The sequence below is a fragment of the Amphibalanus amphitrite genome, unplaced genomic scaffold, assembly GCF_019059575.1.
Source record: "Amphibalanus amphitrite isolate SeventyFive unplaced genomic scaffold, NRLGWU_Aamphi_draft 000090F_arrow, whole genome shotgun sequence".
NCBI lineage: Eukaryota > Metazoa > Arthropoda > Thecostraca > Balanomorpha > Balanidae > Amphibalanus > Amphibalanus amphitrite.
The window spans coordinates 293,191-302,331 of record NW_024881586.1 but is presented as its reverse complement, the minus strand read 5'-3'; positions in this window follow the sequence as shown (position 1 = coordinate 302,331).

Here is a 9,141-nt window from a genome sequence, read left to right as displayed (position 1 = left end):
CATTTCTTCTACCAAGTATTGGACTATTCCCGATGCATGTGGGCGGCCCCTAATGCACGTGCCACGTGAAAACGAAGTTACGAAGAGGTGTCAGTTTTGTAACAATTGCAATATCTCGGTAACTAACTACTGAGCCGATTGCGCTTCCCCCTGGCATGTAGGTAGGCACCCACTAGGCAATGTATTTTCATGTGCCACAGTTGGGGCTGCTGCAGCACGTGCGCATGTGCAGGGGTCGATTCCAGATCTCGAGAACGGCTGAACCGATTGCGCTCAAAGTTAGTGCACGGTTACGAGGGTGCTGAACAAAAGTCAGTTGGGTCCATTTTGCACGTGCGCACGTGCAGGGTGTCGTTTCCAGATCTCGAGAGAGAACGGCTGGGCCAATTGCGCTCAAATTTGGAACATCGCTAGGGATCGGTTATTAGGGTGCAGTGCACAAGTTAGTTGGAGGTAGCCCCTCGCAATTTCGCGCGTGCAAGGCCTACTCTCTCGCTCGCTCCGTTGGTCCCCCCAAAAGGCGTTTTACTGGTTAAATTATCATGCCTGTCGTCTCTCCGCTTTCAAGAGACTGTCTCAGATATTCGCGTATAAACGGTTCATAAAAAAACGCTGGTTTACTTGTGATAATTCTTGTTTTCGAAACACTTTCCAGGCCCGATTTTTCGTAAAAGCTCAGCAGCCATACACAATAAAGGCCGCGAAGATGTGAGCGAGTGTATTGATTGGACATTGGAAACACACAGCGACAAGTTTTGACCCACTGCCTTAAGCCGGTAGGGGCATGTAAGCACTAGCCGATGTGTTTAGTTGATGACGTTGTGACACATTGTGAGACTTCATGGAGACTCTTTCGCTGATGGGGACACCACTTTCGGTGAAAAGACGCAACTGGTGACGACATCAACGATATAAAATAGCAGTCGCTCTAAAGTCCAGTAAAACTGTGAAGTTCACCCGACACTACTATTTTGTTGTGAAAATGTTTTGGGCGGAGAAGTTCACAATTCAATGCTTTATGACCGTTAACCAATAGTAACACTGCCGTTATAGGTGATGGTATCTGGCCAATACACACAGTGTAAACACACACACGACATTGCACACTGGCGAACATGCTAACAGACGCTGTTCACGTGCTCAGTCTATCCGGTGAACCTTCCAAAGCCAGGAATGCCCGGAACTCGTGCATTCTGATTAACGGCAAACGATTGGTCGATGCCAACGTTGAGGCCATTGAAACCCACCTGAAAACAATGACAGATTGGTAATTCGAATAAAGTGAACCACGTCATAGCCATCTTTTTTCATTTGACTGTTGCAAACTAAGAGTTGATTTTTCAAGCGCGTGGTACTGAAAGATCTCCGACATAGCGACAGACAGGGATATAGTTTTCGCACCATAATTTGCAAGCACAGGTATGTCAGCAAAGCATGAACAATTAGATACGCACAAGAAGCGCTGATGCAGCATGCTACGAGACGTCCAACTTGGTGCGATTTTGGCCTATACATTTAAATTGGTAGTGGTACTGACACCCCATGCGACTTCATATCATTCCAACGCCTCTCCTGCTGACCCAATAACACGTCGATAACAATGTCTAAATTTATCACCGGAATAACCCTGCATTAGTGATACTAGCTTTGGTCAAAAACAGTTTTTCCTCGTACCTGATTGGATGCGGCCAGCGCCTGGCCACCGGTCAGTGAGAGGCCTCCCTGGTTACCTAAATTCAGGCCGGACACCTGACTTGAGGCTCCTCCCTGTAAACAGACAAATTTGCGGTGACGTGACGTGACGTGTGTGAAGACAAAGGAATGGTGATAACGGTCACTAAAGCCGCATTACAGGTTCACTTACAACGTCACATGAAGTTATATAATAGGCACACGCGTCCTAAGTCAATGTTTGTCAGCGCTCGCCACAGAAGCAGTCTAAGCACACACGAATGATTGAAATTCTCCTCATTAGCGAACACAACTGCACTTCAAGGAATGGAACACTTAGATTGTGCATCACAGTGTGTACGTGTCAGCAGTGTAGGTGACCGTGTAACTTCTGAGAAAATGGAACGACCCCACGTTATAGTGAAAGAAACCTCCAAAAAGTCCTAATACAAAGACATTTTAACAGCTTTCGCTGGTTTAAAAGGTTCATGCTCTGCCTGGAATACAGAAGCAGTGTGCTGACCCTAAGCATGCCATTTGACCCGACTGAGCAACTTACCCTGCTGAATTGGGGCCTGGCCACGACCACGGCCACGATCATCATTAGCACCAGGGCGGTCTTCATTGTTACTCGGAGCTGCGGGCAGAGATGAGACCGTTAATTGCGGCCCATATGAGCCTGAACATAAAAATCTGAATTTGTCTGCATTTTGACGGCAATAATTTAGGTACATACCTACACTTGATCATGCCTAAACGCCAAACTAATCATGCATTTTGTCTGTATAGGAAACTCTTTATTAGCGCCAATCGATAAAGTTCTTGTCGTGATAGGTACTCAATGTCTTATATTTCTCAACTTGTACAGGGTGTTCCAAAAAAGTGAGCCCCGTAATGTTGCGTTGTTGACTTTGTACGACACCATATAAGACGTCGCGATTTTATCGTCAATAGCTCCGGCGATAAAACTAAGCTAGCGGTTCGAAAAAGTCACCCATTGACTAAGAAAGAGCTACCGATTCCAATGACATGCAGAATGACTTCCTTCGACCACCTTCGTGACCTAAGTGGTTTTGACCTGAGCTTGACCTGAGGTCTGGTCTGACTTTGACTTGGTGAGGTCTGGACCTGAGGCTGATCGTGGGAAGCCAGACTTAATTGAACTTGACCTGAACTTGACCTGACCTTGACCTCTAACCGACGACCAAGCAGGGACCAACCGTGACCAATCGCACCGGTCTTAGAATTTAGAAATATTATACGCTTCTTCTTATCACTTTTATACTAACCCGAGGACACACGCACACGCACTAAGCATTCCTATATCTACTCATATCACCAGTATACTCACGAGCAGTTCAGCAGTTACGACTGTGGTCGGCAGCTGTCTCTATCTGAGCGATACGGCGCCGGGGCCGGTTTATAACAGCCTTCGAACGGCGACAGGCCAGGGAAAACCAGCTTGGACTGCGGCCTGAGACACACCTGAGTCAGGGCTGCTGACGGACCGCTCGGCCGGCGCCGCGCTTCCAGGAGCGACCGGTGCTGAGGTGGTTGGCGTAGGAGTGACGGGCTGCGCTGAGGTGATGGGTAAGGGGAGTAGGAGAAGAATATGACCATCGAGAGAAGTTATAAGGAGAGAGGCCAACGGCAAAATATTGTTATCGGGAGCTAGAGAAAGGGGAGGTGTGCAGAGGGACGAGGGAGAAAAGTAACGGAAAGGCGAGAGAGATGCATATGAAGAGAAACATTGAGAGGCCTATAAAGGAAGAAAAAGGAGACCGAGGGGCGACGGACGTGGGGAAAAAGGAAAATATCGAAAGAGCCAGAGACGGCCTAGGTGAAAAGAGAAAGAACACCGGCAATCCGGCGTTCGGTCGTTAGGCGATGAAAGTAAGGGAACCAGTAGAATATTCAAAAGCAGAGGGTGAGCCAGAAACGTCTCATGGCGATGGAAAGGATCCCTACCTACCTTCCTACCTACCTGCCTACAAAGCTTGCATGCGTAATGTACGCGGCCACGTCTGTAAGTAAATGCGTACTAGCATAATTTTGGTATCAACGCACTAACAGAAGCAGCCCTACCGCTCTACTTATGTAGATGTGACTTCATGGTAGGTAATCATGGCGATAGAAGTTAGTTCGCCAGGCTACCAAACCAACAATGGCAGCGGAGCTCCTTCATGTCGTGGCTATTACATCGTTATATGTGATGGTTCGCATAAAGCCTTCACCAGTGCCTCGTGGCGTCCTCTATTGCAGTCAGATATCTTGCATGCAAGAAACGTCCCAAGTAGTGTTCGCACAACGTTGCAGGCTGCAGCAGCTATACACATAACAGTAAGATGTGATCGAGTGTATTGACACATACAGTGCAACGAGCTCAGATCCGCTTCCGTAAACCGATGGCGGTATTCCAGCCGATCGGTTCTGGTGTGGGCAGTCACTGAGCACCATCACCAATCTCGCTGGTGGAAAACTCACACCGTGAAAACAAACGAAACTGAACAGGTCAGTAGGCAACAAAAAAAAAATGGCGGTCGCTCAATGAACTGAGCGACGTTGGAGGTCACTCAACACTATCATATTGTTTTGAATAAGATCCGGGCGGCGAGGTTTGCATATACCACAACTTACGAGTATGACCGTTTTAATTCAGGAACAACACTCCATAATACAATGGTATCCGGTCAACAACGATGCACACCGGTCAACGAGTCAGCGCACGCGCTGGAAATATTTCACTCCCTCTGAAGATCTATGATGTCTTTTCTTTCCGTAGTATCCTGCTCACCGCAGGCATGTCACGAGGTGCAGCAGCCCCATTAACACTGTTCACACTGTCACATTTTCAGTCTATCCACTAAAACTGCTGAAGCCAGGAACTCGGGAAGAATGCTGAACGGCGAAAGATTGGTCGAGGCCGACGTCGATACCCTTGAAGCCCACCTGAAAACAATAACGTCCGAATCAGATAAAGGCGAAAGGATGTTCCAGCTTGGCCATCACAAGCTTAGATTTTGTTGTTCAAGCAAGGAATGGAACACCAAGCACAGTCAAAGTCATGTCTACTAACCGACATGGCTAAGCATACTCGTATGTTTGGAACCAGTATATTGATTCAGTGTGGGAACTACCTGTTTTACTGTGGTGTCTTAGGGCATAATAAATGAAGCTGTGTAGGAGACATGAGCCAAAGCAAGTGCGATTGCTAATTATCGTATAATTTACAGCGTAACCATCATATCATCACATCGCAATAGCAATAAATAATCAATAAATGATCGTTACACCAAGCAAATAGGTAATAGCGGCAAAAATTGCCTGATTTGGAATAAAAAATGTTTTATTTGCAGTTTAATTTGTCCGTGTTTTAACCCGCGCGGGGCTGGGGGGGGGGTAAATTTTACCCCCCCCCCCTCACGAATTTTTGCGATATCTCATAAACGGCGGCGCGCAGCGCCGCCAAACTTTCAGTACCTTTTCTTACATCAATTTGACACCTTCCCTGAAAATTTGAGCGAAATCCGTCGGAAAATTTTTGAGAAATTGACGTTTCAGTGACGTCATGTTCGCCATTTTCGCCTCAAAAACGGGAAAAGTTCAAACGCCGCTAACATCTTCATTTTTAAAGGAATCAAGACGTAACAAAAAAGGTTATACGTAATTTTACTTTGTCTATCAAATGGCTATCTCGGTTTTTTGAAAATTTTGGATTTTGGCCTAAAAATTTTCAAAAAACTGATTTTTTTGGAAAAATCATTATAAAATCCAAAATTTTGAGTCTATCGAAAAAAACGGAATATATGTCAGAGTAGTGGTCTATGTGCACCTACATACCAAATTTTAGAAGAATCGGTTCAAAAATGTGGGAGTTATTCAAAATTTTATGACGTCACGACACACAAATTTTTTGAAAAATGACTTTTTTTGGAAGTTCTAGACCTCGTACGGAAACAAAAATAGCACCATTCGATTTGCCGTGAAAAACTGCATCAGATAGACACCTTTTTAGGCCTTAACAACCAACTTCAAAATTTGACCTCACTTGACCTGACCTTGACCTGACCTCGACCTGAAATTCATCCAGAGGTGGTCCATATCACTTATTGAGTGTGCCTATTGAATTCTATGAGTAAAATGACCCATAAAACATGTGTCGCACATGCCCTTTTCTATATTTTGTTTTTTGGTGACCTGACCTGACCTGACCTGACCTGACCTTGACCTTGACCTCTGAATGATATTGTATGCAACGAATATTGTCTTGGTAGCCTAAGAACACGTTTTGGGCGATCAGTCTCAGTCCATGACTTCATTCTTCGGCAACTACGGTGCAAGGCCGATACTGTAGAAACTTGCAATTTGTACCCTTGACCTGACCTTGACCTTGGCCTCAAACTTTAAATTAAGTACATGTTTTTAGTAGTTCGTGATGAGAGCTTTCGATTGGCGTTTGAATTTTCCAAATCGGACCATTAGTTCGGGAGATAACAGGGGGGGTAAAAGTTACCCCCCCCCCCCCAGCCCCGCGCGTTCGGCTGGAGACCCCAGCCCCGCGCGGGTTAATTTGCCCGTCCAGTTACTCTGCACTAAATCATGTTTTGTCTCTATATTTCAACTTTACCCACAATGCAATCACATTCCGGTCACATGGCTAAATGAGCAACGTTTCTCTTTTTTCGCCGGAAGGATGCCGGTGTATCGGTATTGGTGAAAATATTTTTTCAACGTACCTGGTTGGATGCGGCCAGAGCCTGACCACCGGTCAGTGAGAGGTCTCCCTGGTTGCCGAAATTCAGGCCGGATACCTGGCTCTGAGCTCCTCCCTGCAAACAGACAAAAAAGGGGATGACGTCACTGACATGAAGACACAGAGAGCGGTAACGGTCACGCTAGACGCCCGTCACGGAATCGCTTAGGACGTCGCATGAAGTTATATAAATGGTACACAGACGGTGTTAACACCTGTATAAAGCGCCGTCGAGACTGAGCATCGCTTGTCGCCGAATTCCAACCGAGCTTACCCATAAAATACTGACACTGAGGATAGGATAGGGCTAGACATTTAATTTTGATTCTCCTGATAGCAGCAAGCGCAAACGTGCTTAGTATTGAGGACAGACCCTTACGGTTATCATCGGACAGACCCTTACGGTTGTCACCGATACAAGCTGCATTTGGTGTTAACTTCACAATCGAATCCCGGCAATGCTAAGGCCAAAGCTATTTGCAATACAATTTTACTGATAACATAAAGAGTAGGTATTATACACTGGGGCCATGCCGCAAGCACTGTTTAGGATGAAGCATTTTTGCGTGCTATAGCCTAAGTATGTCATTTGACCCGGCTAGATAACTTACCCTTCTGAACTGAGGTCTCGCCATGGCCATGGCCACGATCATCATTAGCACCAGGGCGGTCTTCATTGTTACTCTCGGGGCTGTGGGCAGAGAGATAAGAGTCTATGTGATTGAGGTCTACTATGTAATCTGATACAATCCGAATAAGTTTCCGTATACATCAACGAGTAGATGAAAATATTATACATGTTCGCTGTAAACGTTTATCATGTTTTAAATTTATATTTACATTCTGAATATATATTACAATTTATTAAATTTAATAAATTTGTAGAATATTATATTAACTTTTTGTTATAGGTAATACAAGTTCATGTTCTTCTAAACGGTTTCTCCCACTAAATCAATGAAATTTTATGCAAGGTTGTATGGTTTCATGCAACTTCAAAAAGCGGGCAATTATGTTCGTCAGGTAGGTACAAGGACCTCGAGCCTGATGCTTCCGCAATTATTATGCATCTATCTGACTGAGGTTAGGGCAGTAAATGTTCATCCTTAGCGAAATGCATTCTTGTTACCTTCCACTGAGACCCCCACTTTGCATGCAGATGACCTGATCCTGACCTGACTCATTACCTCTAAATGCAAACACAAGAGCGTATCTGAGCTATCTCTTCGTACGCTTTTCATTGCCGTGTCCGTATCACTCGTTGCGCTGCGATAATTTGTTCACAGCTTATGGACTGGGAGGCTGCCCTCCCCAGTACAAAGACGACGTGGCGAAGTAAAGGCTCATCCGAAACAACCTTGTTTACTTCTATCAAGTTCCAATAGATACTTGTGTAGCCTTACAAGTCTGGTTTTGAAACCGTTTACTATTGACTAATCACATAAATGCCTCAAAAGGTCGGATTCAGCCACCTTTGCAAACTACGCTCCGGGTCACGAAATGTCTAACTAAACTTTTGTGCGCGGTATACTCACGAGTTGTTGAGCTGTAGAGCAGGTGACGACTGTAGTCGGGAGCAGTCTCTTTCTGATCGGTACGGCGCGGGGGCCTCCTTATAACAGCCCTCGGACGGGTGGCGGCGGGGAAAACCAGCCTGCACTGCGGGCTGGCGCCGCTTCCAGGAGCGACGGCCTGCCGCTGGTGAGGTGGTCGGTATAGGAGCGGGATAGGTAGCGAGAGAGGGAGAGGGAGAGGGAGAGAGAGAGAGAGAGAGAGAGAGAGAGAGAGAGAGAGAGAGAGAGAGAGAGAGAGAGAGAGAGAGGGAGAGGGAGAGAGAGAAGCTGAGACCAGATAGTAGATTCTATAGAGAAAGGAGCGAAGGGATGACCACGATATTTTGTCCTTCGCTCACCTTTTCTCATTTTTCAAGAACGCCTTTTTCTTCGGCTTTTTTCACCACCTTCCTCATCTACCTGCTAGGTGTTTTGACCACCTAACGTCGTAACATCTGAATGCCTACCTATCAGGACAAAACAAATCCATGCCCAATGGCGTTAGCCGTCAGTCACGGTTATCCCGAGTGAACCACAAGATCGTTTACATTTACCGCGCTAGGTATACAGTAACGACAGGGCTGCGGAGCCCACCGAGTCGGTCATAGTTGACAGTTCTGATAGGAGTCGGAGTCGGAGTCGGATTCGGTTTTGGAAACCAGATCCGGAGTCGGAATTGGACTGTCGGAGTCACCAAAAATCCATCGACTCGACTCGACTCCGCAAACCTGGCAGGGCTGAGGAGTCGGAGTCGGAGTTGGAGTCGGTCGGAGTCGACAATTCTGCTCGGAGTCGGAGTAGAAATCGGAGTTGGTTTTAGTTAAAGTCGCAGTCGGAGTAGGAGCCAAAGCCACCAAAAATCCATTGACTCTGCCAGCCCTGAGTCGATGCAATGCATATTACATATGACCGGGAGACAGCGCACTGCTTGTGATGATCGTAGATCACATCGATAGTAGCGAACTTTACTCCTGTATTATTGTTCGTATTATTGAAATATTTATTGTGACCCATTCATCGGTCTACGGCGCAGAACCATGTGGCCCTCACATGGCCCTGGCCCCTGAAGGCATCAGTGGCGTCCTCTGTTTCAGCTAGAGCCTCTCAAACCGGTAGTGTCACCTGTCACAAAATTTTACGCAATCCAACGAAAATGCTCCCACA